Genomic DNA, 15,263 nt, shown 5'->3' with positions numbered 1-15,263 from the left:
ATTATATTCTGTGGTATCGGGGGGACGCCAGGAGAGGTCAGATGGATGCAGAGTGTGAGTGTGAAAGCGGTATTATATACTGTATTATATTCTGTGGTATCGGGGGGACGCCGGGAGAGGTCAGATGGATGCAGAGTGTGAGTGTGAAAGCCGTATTATATACTGTATTATATTCTGTGGTATCGGGGGGACGCCAGGAGAGGTCAGATGGATGCAGAGTGTGAGTGTGAAAGCGGTATTATATACTGTATTATATTCTGTGGTATCGGGGGGACGCCGGGAGAGGTCAGATGGATGCAGAGTGTGAGTGTGAAAGCCGTATTATATACTGTATTATATTCTGTGGTATCGGGGGGACGCCGGGAGAGGTCAGATGGATGCAGAGTGTGAAAGCGGTATTATATACTGTATTATATTCTGTGGTATCGGGGGGACGCCGGGAGAGGTCAGATGGATGCAGAGTGTGAGTGTGAAAGCGGTATTATATACTGTATTATATTCTGTGGTATCGGGGGGACGCCGGGAGAGGTCAGATGGATGCAGAGTGTGAGTGTGAAAGCGGTATTATATACTGTATTATATTCTGTGGTATCGGGGGGACGCCGGGAGAGGTCAGATGGATGCAGAGTGTGAGTGTGAAAGCGGTATTATATACTGTATTATATTCTGTGGTATCGGGAGGACGCCGGGAGAGGTCAGATGGATGCAGAGTGTGAGTGTGAAAGCGGTATTATATACTGTATTATATTCTGTGGTATCGGGGGGACGCTGGGAGAGGTCAGATGGATGCAGAGTGTGAGTGTGAAAGCGGTATTATATACTGTATTATATTCTGTGGTATCGGGAGGACGCCGGGAGAGGTCAGATGGATGCAGAGTGTGAGTGTGAAAGCGGTATTATATACTGTATTATATTCTGTGGTATCGGGGGGACGCTGGGAGAGGTCAGATGGATGCAGAGTGTGAGTGTGAAAGCGGTATTATATACTGTATTATATTCTGTGGTATCGGGGGGACGCCGGGAGAGGTCAGATGGATGCAGAGTGTGAGTGTGAAAGCGGTATTATATACTGTATTATATTCTGTGGTATCGGGGGGACGCCGGGAGAGGTCAGATGGACGCAGAGTGTGAGTGTGAAAGCGGTATTATATACTGTATTATATTCTGTGGTATCGGGGGGACGCCGGGAGAGGTCAGATGGATGCAGAGTGTGAGTGTGAAAGCGGTATTATATACTGTATTATATTCTGTGGTATCGGGGGGACGCCGGGAGAGGTCAGATGGATGCAGAGTGTGAGTGTGAAAGCGGTATTATATACTGTATTATATTCTGTGGTATCGGGAGGACGCCGGGAGAGGTCAGATGGATGCAGAGTGTGAGTGTGACAGCGGTATTATATACTGTATTATATTCTGTGGTATCGGGGGGACGCCGGGAGAGGTCAGATGGATGCAGAGTGTGAGTGTGAAAGCGGTATTATATACTGTATTATATTCTGTGGTATCGGGGGGACGCCGGGAGAGGTCAGATGGACGCAGAGTGTGAGTGTGAAAGCGGTATTATATACTGTATTATATTCTGTGGTATCGGGGGGGACGCCGGGAGAGGTCAGATGGATGCAGAATGTGAGTGTGAAAGCGGTATTATATACTGTATTATATTCTGTGGTATCGGGGGGACGCCGGGAGAGGTCAGATGGATGCAGAATGTGAGTGTGAAAGCGGTATTATATACTGTATTATATTCGGTGGTATCGGGGGGACGCCGGGAGAGGTCAGATGGATGCAGAATGTGAGTGTGAAAGCGGTATTATATACTGTATTATATTCGGTGGTATCGGGGGGACGCCGGGAGAGGTCAGATGGAGGCAGAGTGTGAGTGTGAAAGCGGTATTATATACTGTATTATATTCTGTGGTATCGGGGGGACGCCGGGAGAGGTCAGATGGATGCAGAGTGTGAGTGTGAAAGCGGTATTATATACTGTATTATATTCTGTGGTATCGGGGGGACGCCGGGAGAGGTCAGATGGATGCAGAGTGTGAGTGTGAGAGCGGTATTATATACTGTATTATATTCTGTGGTATCGGGGGGACGCCGGGAGAGGTCAGATGGAGGCAGAGTGTGAGTGTGAAAGCGGTATTATATACTGTATTATATTCTGTGGTATCGGGGGGACGCCGGGAGAGATCAGATGGATGCAGAGTGTGAGTGTGACAGCGGTATTATATACTGTATTATATTCTGTGGTATCGGGGGGACGCCGGGAGAGGTCAGATGGATGCAGAGTGTGAGTGTGAAAGCGGTATTATATACTGTATTATATTCTGTGGTATCGGGGGGACGCCGGGAGAGGTCAGATGGATGCAGAGTGTGAGTGTGAAAGCGGTATTATATACTGTATTATATTCTGTGGTATCGGGGGGACGCTGGGAGAGGTCAGATGGATGCAGAGTGTGAGTGTGAAAGCGGTATTATATACTGTATTATACTCTGTGGTATCGGGGGGACGCCGGGAGAGGTCAGATGGATGCAGAGTGTGAGTGTGAAAGCGGTATTATATACTGTATTAAATTCTGTGGTATCGGGGGGACGCCGGGAGAGGTCAGATGGATGCAGAGTGTGAGTGTGAAAGCGGTATTATATACTGTATTATACTCTGTGGTATCGGGGGGACGCCGGGAGAGGTCAGATGGATGCAGAGTGTGAGTGTGAAAGCGGTATTATATACTGTATTATATTCTGTGGTATCGGGGGGGACGCCGGGAGAGGTCAGATGGATGCAGAGTGTGAGTGTGAAAGCGGTATTATATACTGTATTATATTCTGTGGTATCGGGGGGACGCCGGGAGAGGTCAGATGAATGCAGAGTGTGAGTGTGAAAGCGGTATTATATACTGTATTATATTCTGTGGTATCGGGGGGACGCGGGGAGAGGTCAGATGGATGCAGAGTGTGAGTGTGACAGCGGTATTATATACTGTATTATATTCTGTGGTATCGGGGGGACGCCGGGAGAGGTCAGATGGAGGCAGAGTGTGAGTGTGACAGCGGTATTATATACTGTATTATATACTCTGTGGTATCGGGAGGACGCCGGGAGAGGTCAGATGGATGCAGAGTGTGAGTGTGAAAGCGGTATTATATACTGTATTATATTCTGTGGTATCGGGGGGACGCCGGGAGAGGTCAGATGGATGCAGAGTGTGAGTGTGAAAGCGGTATTATATACTGTATTAAATTCTGTGGTATCGGGGGGACGCCGGGAGAGGTCAGATGAATGCAGAGTGTGAGTGTGAAAGCGGTATTATATACTGTATTATATTCTGTGGTATCGGGGGGACGCGGGGAGAGGTCAGATGGATGCAGAGTGTGAGTGTGACAGCGGTATTATATACTGTATTATATTCTGTGGTATCGGGGGGACGCCGGGAGAGGTCAGATGGATGCAGAGTGTGAGTGTGAAAGCGGTATTATATACTGTATTATACTCTGTGGTATCGGGAGGACGCCGGGAGAGGTCAGATGGATGCAGAGTGTGAGTGTGAAAGCGGTATTATATACTGTATTATACTCTGTGGTATCGGGAGGACGCCGGGAGAGGTCAGATGGATGCAGAGTGTGAGTGTGAAAGCGGTATTATATACTGTATTATATTCTGTGGTATCGGGAGGACGCCGGGAGAGGTCAGATGGATGCAGAGTGTGAGTGTGACAGCGGTATTATATACTGTATTATATTCTGTGGTATCGGGGGGACGCCGGGAGAGGTCAGATGGATGCAGAGTGTGAGTGTGAAAGCGGTATTATATACTGTATTATACTCTGTGGTATCGGGGGGACGCCGGGAGAGGTCAGATGGACGCAGAGTGTGAGTGTGACAGCGGTATTATATACTGTATTATATTCTGTGGTATCGGGGGGACGCCGGGAGAGGTCAGATGGATGCAGAGTGTGAGTGTGAAAGCGGTATTATATACTGTATTATACTCTGTGGTATCGGGGGGACGCCGGGAGAGGTCAGATGGACGCAGAGTGTGAGTGTGACAGCGGTATTATATACTGTATTATATTCTGTGGTATCGGGGGGACGCCGGGAGAGGTCAGATGGATGCAGAGTGTGAGTGTGAAGCTCCTGGAGGCTCCTTCCAGTGATATCTCCTCCTGCTCGTTGCGACTAAGGCCTAGATACACCGAGAACAAATCGCTTTACACCCCCCCTCCCCCCCCCCTCCTATATACTCTGCTAATAACTACACCCACAGTGCAGGAGTTGTCGTTACATATTCATATCCCCCCTGAGGGGTAAACACCACTAATCCAGACACCTTCCCAATTCTCTTTGAAGATGTGGAGCAGACAACCTCTGTGGTCACCATGGGGCCGTCACACGGGTTCACGCAGGGGTCCGCCAGAGCCTGCAGAGCACAGAGATATCTGCGTTATTATCATGTAATAATCCATACGGTGCAGGAAACACTGGGGTTATACATACTCACAGGCTGTATACTCATAGCATAGCATTAATGGTGCTTCATATATCTATATACATACTCACCGGCTGTATACTCATAGCATAGCATTAATGGTGCTTCATATATCTATATAAATACTCACAGGCTGTATACTCATAGTGTAGCATTAATGGTGCTTCATATATCTATATACATACTCACAGGCTGTATACTCATAGCATAGCATTAATGGTGCTTCATATATCTATATACATACTCACCGGCTGTATACTCATAGCATAGCATTAATGGTGCTTCATATATCTATATAAATACTCACAGGCTGTATACTCATAGTGTAGCATTAATGGTGCTTCATATATCTATATACATACTCACAGGCTGTATACTCATAGCATAGCATTAATGGTGCTTCATATATCTATATACATACTCACAGGCTGTATACTCATAGCATAGCATTAATGGTGCTTCATATATCTATATACATACTGACAGGCTGTATACCCATAGCGTAGCATTAATGGTGCTTCATATATCTATATACATACTGACAGGCTGTATACTCATAGTGTAGCATTAATGGTGCTTCATATATCTATATACATACTCACAGGCTGTATACTCATAGCGTAGCATTAATGGTGCTTCATATATCTATATACATACTCACAGGCTGTATACTCATAGTGTAGCATTAATGGTGCTTCATATATCTATATACATACTGACAGGCTGTATACTCATAGTGTAGCATTAATGGTGCTTCATATATCTATATACATACTGACAGGCTGTATACTCATAGTGTAGCATTAATGGTGCTTCATATATCTATATACATACTGACAGGCTGTATACTCATAGCATAGCATTAATGGTGCTTCATATATCTATATACATACTCACAGGCTGTATACTCATAGCATAGCATTAATGGTGCTTCATATATCTATATACATACTGACAGGCTGTATACTCATAGTGTAGCATTAATGGTGCTTCATATATCTATATACATACTCACAGGCTGTATACCCATAGCGTAGCATTTATAGTGCTTTATATATCTATATACATACTCACCGGCTGTATACCCATGGCGTAGTATTAATGGTGCTTTATATATCTATATACATACTCACCGGCTGTATACCCATAGCGTAGCATTTATGGTGCTTTATATATCTATATACATACTCACCGGCTGTATACCCATGGCGTAGTATTAATGGTGCTTTATATATCTATATACATACTCACCGGCTGTATACCCATGGCGTAGCATTAATGGTGCTTCATATATCTATATACATACTCACCGGCTGTATACCCATGGCGTAGTATTAATGGTGCTTTATATATCTATATACATACTCACCGGCTGTATACCCATGGCGTAGCATTAATGGTGCTTCATATATCTATATACATACTCACAGGCTGTATACCCATAGCGTAGCATTTATGGTGCTTCATATATCTATATACATACTGACAGGCTGTATACCCATAGCGTAGCATTAATGGTGCTTCATATATCTATATACATACTGACAGGCTGTATACTCATAGTGTAGCATTAATGGTGCTTCATATATCTATATACATACTGACAGGCTGTATACTCATAGTGTAGCATTAATGGTGCTTCATATATCTATATACATACTGACAGGCTGTATACTCATAGTGTAGCATTAATGGTGCTTCATATATCTATATACATACTGACAGGCTGTATACTCATAGTGTAGCATTAATGGTGCTTCATATATCTATATACATACTGACAGGCTGTATACTCATAGTGTAGCATTAATGGTGCTTCATATATCTATATACATACTGACAGGCTGTATACTCATAGTGTAGCATTAATGGTGCTTCATATATCTATATACATACTGACAGGCTGTATACCCATAGCGTAGCATTAATGGTGCTTCATATATCTATATACATACTGACAGGCTGTATACTCATAGCGTAGCATTAATGGTGCTTCATATATCTATATACATACTCACAGGCTGTATACTCATAGCGTAGCATTAATGGTGCTTCATATATCTATATATATACTCACAGGCTGTATACTCATAGCGTAGCATTAATGGTGCTTCATATATCTATATACATACTCACAGGCTGTATACCCATAGCGTAGCATTAATGGTGCTTCATATATCTATATACATACTCACAGGCTGTATACTCATAGCATAGCATTAATGGTGCTTCATATATCTATATACGTACTGACAGGCTGTATACCCATAGCGTAGCATTAATGGTGCTTCATATATCTATATACATACTCACAGGCTGTATACCCATAGCGTAGCATTAATGGTGCTTCATATATCTATATACATACTGACAGGCTGTATACCCATAGCGTAGCATTAATGGTGCTTCATATATCCATATAAATACTCACAGACAGTATACCCATGGCGTAGTATTAATGGTTCTTCATATATCTATATACATACTGACAGGCTGTATACCCATAGCGTAGCATTAATGGTGCTTCATATATCTATATACATACTCACAGACAGTATACCCATGGCGTAGCATTAATGGTTCTTCATATATCTATATACATACTCACAGGCTATATACCCATGGCGTAGTATTAATTGTGCTTTATATATCTATATACATACAGACAGGCTGTATACTCATAGTGTAGCATTAATGGTGCTTCATATATCTATATACATACTGACAGGCTGTATACTCATAGTGTAGCATTAATGGTGCTTCATATATCTATATACATACTGACAGGCTGTATACTCATAGTGTAGCATTAATGGTGCTTCATATATCTATATACATACTGACAGGCTGTATACTCATAGTGTAGCATTAATGGTGCTTCATATATCTATATACATACTGACAGGCTGTATACTCATAGTGTAGCATTAATGGTGCTTCATATATCTATATACATACTGACAGGCTGTATACCCATAGCGTAGTATTAATTGTGCTTTATATATCTATATACATACTCACAGGCTGTATACTCATAGCGTAGCATTAATGGTGCTTCATATATCTATATACATACTCACAGGCTATATACCCATAGCGTAGCATTAATGGTGCTTCATATATCTATATACATACTGACAGGCTGTATACCCATAGCGTAGCATTAATGGTGCTTCATATATCTATATACATACTGACAGGCTGTATACTCATAGCGTAGCATTAATGGTGCTTCATATATCTATATACATACTCACAGGCTGTATACTCATAGCGTAGCATTAATGGTGCTTCATATATCTATATATATACTCACAGGCTGTATACTCATAGCGTAGCATTAATGGTGCTTCATATATCTATATACATACTCACAGGCTGTATACCCATAGCGTAGCATTAATGGTGCTTCATATATCTATATACATACTCACAGGCTGTATACTCATAGCATAGCATTAATGGTGCTTCATATATCTATATACGTACTGACAGGCTGTATACCCATAGCGTAGCATTAATGGTGCTTCATATATCTATATACATACTCACAGGCTGTATACCCATAGCGTAGCATTAATGGTGCTTCATATATCTATATACATACTGACAGGCTGTATACCCATAGCGTAGCATTAATGGTGCTTCATATATCCATATAAATACTCACAGACAGTATACCCATGGCGTAGTATTAATGGTTCTTCATATATCTATATACATACTGACAGGCTGTATACCCATAGCGTAGCATTAATGGTGCTTCATATATCTATATACATACTCACAGACAGTATACCCATGGCGTAGCATTAATGGTTCTTCATATATCTATATACATACTCACAGGCTATATACCCATGGCGTAGTATTAATTGTGCTTTATATATCTATATAAATACAGACAGGCTGTATACTCATAGCGTAGCATTAATGGTGCTTCATATATAAATATACATACTGACAGGCTGTATACTCATAGCGTAGCATTAATGGTTCTTCATATATCTATATACATACTCACAGGCTATATACCCATGGCGTAGTATTAATTGTGCTTCATATATCTATATACATACTCACAGGCTGTATACCCATAGCGTAGCATTAATGGTGCTTCATATATCTATATACATACTCACAGACAGTATACTCATGGCGTAGCATTTATGGTGCTTTATATATCTATATACATACTGACAGGCTGTATACTCATAGCATAGCATTTATGGTGCTTTATATATCTATATACATACTGACAGGCTGTATACTCATAGCATAGTATTTATGGTTCTTTATATATCTATATATATACTCACAGGCTGTATACCCATAGCGTAGCATTAATGGTGCTTCATATATCTATATACATACTCACAGACAGTATACCCATGGCGTAGCATTTATGATGCTTTATATATCTATATACATACTCACAGACAGTATACCCATGGCGTAGCATTTATGGTGCTTTATATATATATATACATACTGACAGGCTGTATACTCATAGCATAGCATTTATGGTGCTTTATATATCTATATACATACTCACAGACTGTATACTCATAGCGTAGCATTAATGGTGCTTCATATATCTATATACATACTGACAGGCTGTATACCCATAGCGTAGCATTAATGGTGCTTCATATATCTATATACATACTGACAGGCTGTATACTCATAGCGTAGCATTAATGGTGCTTCATATATCTATATACATACTCACAGGCTGTATACCCATAGCGTAGCAATAATGGTGCTTCATATATCTATATACATACTCACAGACAGTATACCCATGGCGTACCATTGATGGAGCTTTATATATATATATATATATATATATATAGAAACTCACAGGCTGTATACTCATAGCGTAGCATGCATTACTGGTACACACACACACACACATAAATATATATATATATATACATACATACTCACAGGCTGTTTACCCATAGCGTAGTGTTACTGGTACACATATATATACATACTCACAGACTGTATACCCATAGCGTAGTATTAATGGTGCTTTATATATCTATATACATACTGACAGGCTGTATACTCATAGCATAGCATTTATGGTGCTTTATATATCTATATACATACTCACAGACTGTATACCCATGGCGTAGCATTTATGGTGCTTTATATATCTATATACATACTCACAGACTGTATACCCATGGCGTAGCATTTATGGTGCTTTATATATCTATATACATACTGACAGGCTGTATACTCATAGCATAGCATTTATGGTGCTTTATATATCTATATACATACTCACAGACTGTATACTCATAGCGTAGCATTAATGGTGCTTCATATATCTATATACATACTGACAGGCTGTATACCCATAGCGTAGCATTAATGGTGCTTCATATATCTATATACATACTGACAGGCTGTATACTCATAGCGTAGCATTAATGGTGCTTCATATATCTATATACATACTCACAGGCTGTATACCCATAGCGTAGCAATAATGGTGCTTCATATATCTATATACATACTCACAGACAGTATACCCATGGCGTACCATTGATGGAGCTTTATATATATATATATATATATATATATATAGAAACTCACAGGCTGTATACTCATAGCGTAGCATGCATTACTGGTACACACACACACACACACACACACACACACACACACACATAAATATATATATATATATATATATATATATATACATACATACATACTCACAGGCTGTATACCCATAGCGTAGTGTTACTGGTACACATATATATACATACTCACAGACTGTATACCCATAGCGTAGTATTAATGGTTCTTTTTATATATATATATATAAGTGATGTGCACCGGACATTTTTCGGGTGTTGTGTTTTGGTTTTGGGTTCAGTTCCGCGGCCGTGTTTTGGATTCAGACGCGTTTTGGCAAAACCTCCCTGAAAATTTTTTGTCGGATTCTGGTGTGTTTTGAATTCGGGTGTTTTTATTACAATAAACCCTCAAAAACAGCTTAAATCATAGAATTTGGGGGTCATTTTGATCCCATAGTATTATTAACCTCAATAACCATAATTTCTACTAATTTTCAGTCTATTCTGAATACCTCACACCTCACAATATTATTTTTAGTCCTAAAATTTGCACCGAGGTCGCTGGATGACTAAGCTAAGCGACACAAGTGGCCGACACAAACACCTGGCCCATCTAGGAGTGGCACTGCAGTGTCACGCAGGATGTCCCTTCCAAAAAACCCTCCCCAAACAGCACATGACGCAAAGAAAAAAAGAGGTGCACCTAGGTCGCTGTGTGACTAAGCTAAGCGACACAAGTGGCCGACACAAACACCTTACCCATCTAGAGCAGTGGCCTTCCGTACCGTACTGCTATATATAGTATACTGGTGGTCACTGTGTCAGCAAACTGCAAAACTAAAATGCACCACAGGTATAGAATGTAGATGGATAGTATACTTAATGGATGACAACACAGGGGTAGGTACAGCAGTGCATTCTGCACTGTACTCCTCCTATATAATATTAATTATACTGGTGGTCCCTAGTCCCCAAAATAAAGCAGCACACTGAGCACAGATATGGCGTGTTTTTCAGGCAGACAACGTATACTGGTGGTCACTGGTCAGCAAAACTCTGCACTGTACTCCTGCTATATAATACAGCTGCTCCCCAGTCCCCACAATTAAGCAATAAACAACCAATCAACTTCTACAATAAACGGAGAGGACACCAGCCACGTCCTCTCTCTATCATTTCCAATGCACGAGTGAAAATGGCGGCGACGCGCGGCTGCTTATATAGAATCCGAATCTCACGAGAATCCGACAGCAGGATGATGACGTTCGGGCGCGCTCGGGTTAGCTGAGCAAGGCGGGAAGGTTCGAACCTACCTCGGACCCGTGGAAACAAGGTGAAGTTCGGGGGGGTTCGGTTTCCGAGAAACCGAACCCGCTCATCACTAATTAGGACAGTGAGGTCATACGCCCCATGACACAACGCCTGTACTGTATGAGTAGAAGGTGTACTGTGTATTAGGACAGTGGGGTCATACGCCCCATGACACAACTCCGGTACTGGATGAGTAGAAGGTGAACTGTGTATTAGGGCAGTGAGGTCATACGCCCCATGACACAACTCCGGTACTGGATGAGTAGAAGGTGTACTGTGTATTAGGACAGTGAGGTCATACGCCCCATGACACAACGCCTGTACTGGATGAGTAGAAGGTGGACTGTGTATTAGGACAGTGGGGTCATACGCCCCATGACACAACTCCGGTACTGGATGAGTAGAAGGTGGACTGTGTATTAGGACAGTGGGGTCATACGCCCCATGACACAACGCCTGTACTGGATGAGTAGAAGGTGTACTGTGTATTAGGACAGTGAGGTCATACGCCCCATGACACAACGCTTCTACTGGATGAGTAGAAGGTGTACTGTGTATTAGGACAGTGGGGTCATACGCCCCATGACACAACGCCTGTACTGGATGAGTAGAAGGTGTACTGTGTATTAGGACAGTGGGGTCATACGCCCCATGACACAACGCCTGTACTGTATGAGTAGAAGGTGTACTGTGTATTAGGACAGTGGGGTCATACGCCCCATGACACAACACCTGTACTGGATGAGTAGAAGGTGGACTGTGTATTAGGACAGTGAGGTCATACGCCCCATGACACAACTCCGGTACTGGATGAGTAGAAGGTGAACTGTGTATTAGGACAGTGAGGTCATACGCCCCATGACACAACGCCTGTACTGGATGAGTAGAAGGTGGACTGTGTATTAGGACAGTGAGGTCATACGCCCCATGACACAACGCCTGTACTGGATGAGTAGAAAGTGTACTGTGTATTAGGACAGTGGGGTCATACGCCCCATGACACAACGCCTGTACTGGATGAGTAGAAGGTGGACTGTGTATTAGGACAGTGAGGTCATACACCCCATGACACAACGCCTGTACTGGATGATCAGAAGGTGTACTGTGTATTAGGACAGTGGATGAGTAGAAGGTGTACTGTGTATTAGGACAGTGGGGTCATACGCCCCATGACACAACGCCTGTACTGGATGATCAGAAGGTGTACTGTGTATTAGGACAGTGGGGTCATACGCCCCATGACACAACGCCTGTACTGGATGAGTAGAAGGTGTACTGTGTATTAGGACAGTGGGGTCATACGCCCCATGACACAACGCCTGTACTGTATGAGTAGAAGGTGTACTGTGTATTAGGACAGTGGGGTCATACGCCCCATGACACAACGCCTGTACTGGATGAGTAGAAGGTGTACTGTGTATTAGGACAGTGGGGTCATACGCCCCATGACACAACTCCGGTACTGGATGAGTAGAAGGTGAACTGTGTATTAGGGCAGTGAGGTCATACGCCCCATGACACAACGCTTCTACTGGATGAGTAGAAGGTGTACTGTGTATTAGGACAGTGAGGTCATACGCCCCATGACACAACGCCTGTACTGGATGAGTAGAAGGTGTACTGTGTATTAGGACAGTGAGGTCATACGCCCCATGACACAACGCTTCTAGTGGATGAGTAGAAGGTGTACTGTGTATTAGGACAGTGGGGTCATACGCCCCATGACACAACGCCTGTACTGTATGAGTAGAAGGTGGACTGTGTATTAGGACAGTGAGGTCATACGCCCCATGACACAACGCCTGTACTGGATGAGTAGAAGGTGTACTGTGTATTAGGACAGTGAGGTCATACGCCCCATGACACAACGCCTGTACTGGATGAGTAGAAGGTGGACTGTGTATTAGGACAGTGGGGTCATACGCCCCATGACACAACTCCGGTACTGGATGAGTAGAAGGTGGACTGTGTATTAGGACAGTGGGGTCATACGCCCCATGACACAACGCCTGTACTGGATGAGTAGAAGGTGTACTGTGTATTAGGACAGTGAGGTCATACGCCCCATGACACAACGCTTCTACTGGATGAGTAGAAGGTGTACTGTGTATTAGGACAGTGGGGTCATACGCCCCATGACACAACGCCTGTACTGGATGAGTAGAAGGTGTACTGTGTATTAGGACAGTGGGGTCATACGCCCCATGACACAACGCCTGTACTGTATGAGTAGAAGGTGTACTGTGTATTAGGACAGTGGGGTCATACGCCCCATGACACAACGCCTGTACTGGATGAGTAGAAGGTGGACTGTGTATTAGGACAGTGAGGTCATACGCCCCATGACACAACTCCGGTACTGGATGAGTAGAAGGTGAACTGTGTATTAGGACAGTGAGGTCATACGCCCCATGACACAACGCCTGTACTGGATGAGTAGAAGGTGGACTGTGTATTAGGACAGTGAGGTCATACGCCCCATGACACAACGCCTGTACTGGATGAGTAGAAAGTGTACTGTGTATTAGGACAGTGGGGTCATACGCCCCATGACACAACGCCTGTACTGGATGAGTAGAAGGTGGACTGTGTATTAGGACAGTGAGGTCATACACCCCATGACACAACGCCTGTACTGGATGGGATGATCAGAAGGTGTACTGTGTATTAGGACAGTGGATGAGTAGAAGGTGTACTGTGTATTAGGACAGTGGGGTCATACGCCCCATGACACAACGCCTGTACTGGATGATCAGAAGGTGTACTGTGTATTAGGACAGTGAGGTCATACGCCCCATGACACAACGCCTGTACTGGATGATCAGAAGGTGAACTGTGTATTAGGACAGTGGATGAGTAGAAGGTGTACTGTGTATTAGGACAGTGGGGTCATACGCCCCATGACACAACGCCTGTACTGGATGAGTAGAAGGTGGACTGTGTATTAGGACAGTGAGGTCATACGCACCATGACACAACGCCTGTACTGGATGATCAGAAGGTGTACTGTGTATTAGGACAGTGAGGTCATACGCCCCATGACACAACGCCTGTACTGGATGAGTAGAAGGTGGACTGTGTATTAGGACAGTGGGGTCATACGCCCCATGACACAACGCTTGTACTGGATGAGTAGAAGGTGTACTGTGTATTAGGACAGTGGGGTCATACGCCCCATGATACAACGCTTGTACTGGATGAGTAGAAGGTGTACTGTGTATTAGGACAGTGGATGAGTAGAAGGTGTACTGTGTATTAGGACAGTGGGGTCATACGCCCCATGACACAACGCTTGTACTGTATGAGTAGAAGGTGTACTGTGTATTAGGACAGTGAGGTCATACGCCCCATGACACAACGCCTGTACTGGGTGAGTAGAAGGTGTACTGTGTATTAGGACAGTGGGGTCATACGCCCCATGACACAACGCTTGTACTGTATGAGTAGAAGGTGTACTGTGTATTAGGACAGTGAGGTCATACGCCCCATGACACAACGCTTGTACTGGATGAGTAGAAGGTGTACTGTGTATTAGGACAGTGGGGTCATAAGCCCCATGATACAACGCCTGTACTGGATGAGTAGAAGGTGTACTGTGTATTAGGACAGTGGATGAGTCGAAGGTGTACTGTGTATTAGGACAGTGGGGTCATACGCCCCATAATACAACGCCTGTACTGGATGAGTAGAAGGTGTACTGTGTATTAGGACAGTGGATGAGTAGAAGGTGTACTGTGTATTAGGACAGTGAGGTCATACGCCCCATGACACAACGCCTGTACTGGATGAGTAGAAGGTGTACTGTGTATTAGGACAGTGGATGAGTAGAAGGTGTACTGTGTATTAGGACAGTGGATGAGTAGAAGGTG

This window comes from Pseudophryne corroboree (assembly GCF_028390025.1).
Source record: "Pseudophryne corroboree isolate aPseCor3 chromosome 2 unlocalized genomic scaffold, aPseCor3.hap2 SUPER_2_unloc_1, whole genome shotgun sequence".
NCBI lineage: Eukaryota > Metazoa > Chordata > Amphibia > Anura > Myobatrachidae > Pseudophryne > Pseudophryne corroboree.
The sequence above is the reverse complement of the archived record's forward strand: the minus strand, read 5'-3'. Positions refer to the sequence as shown.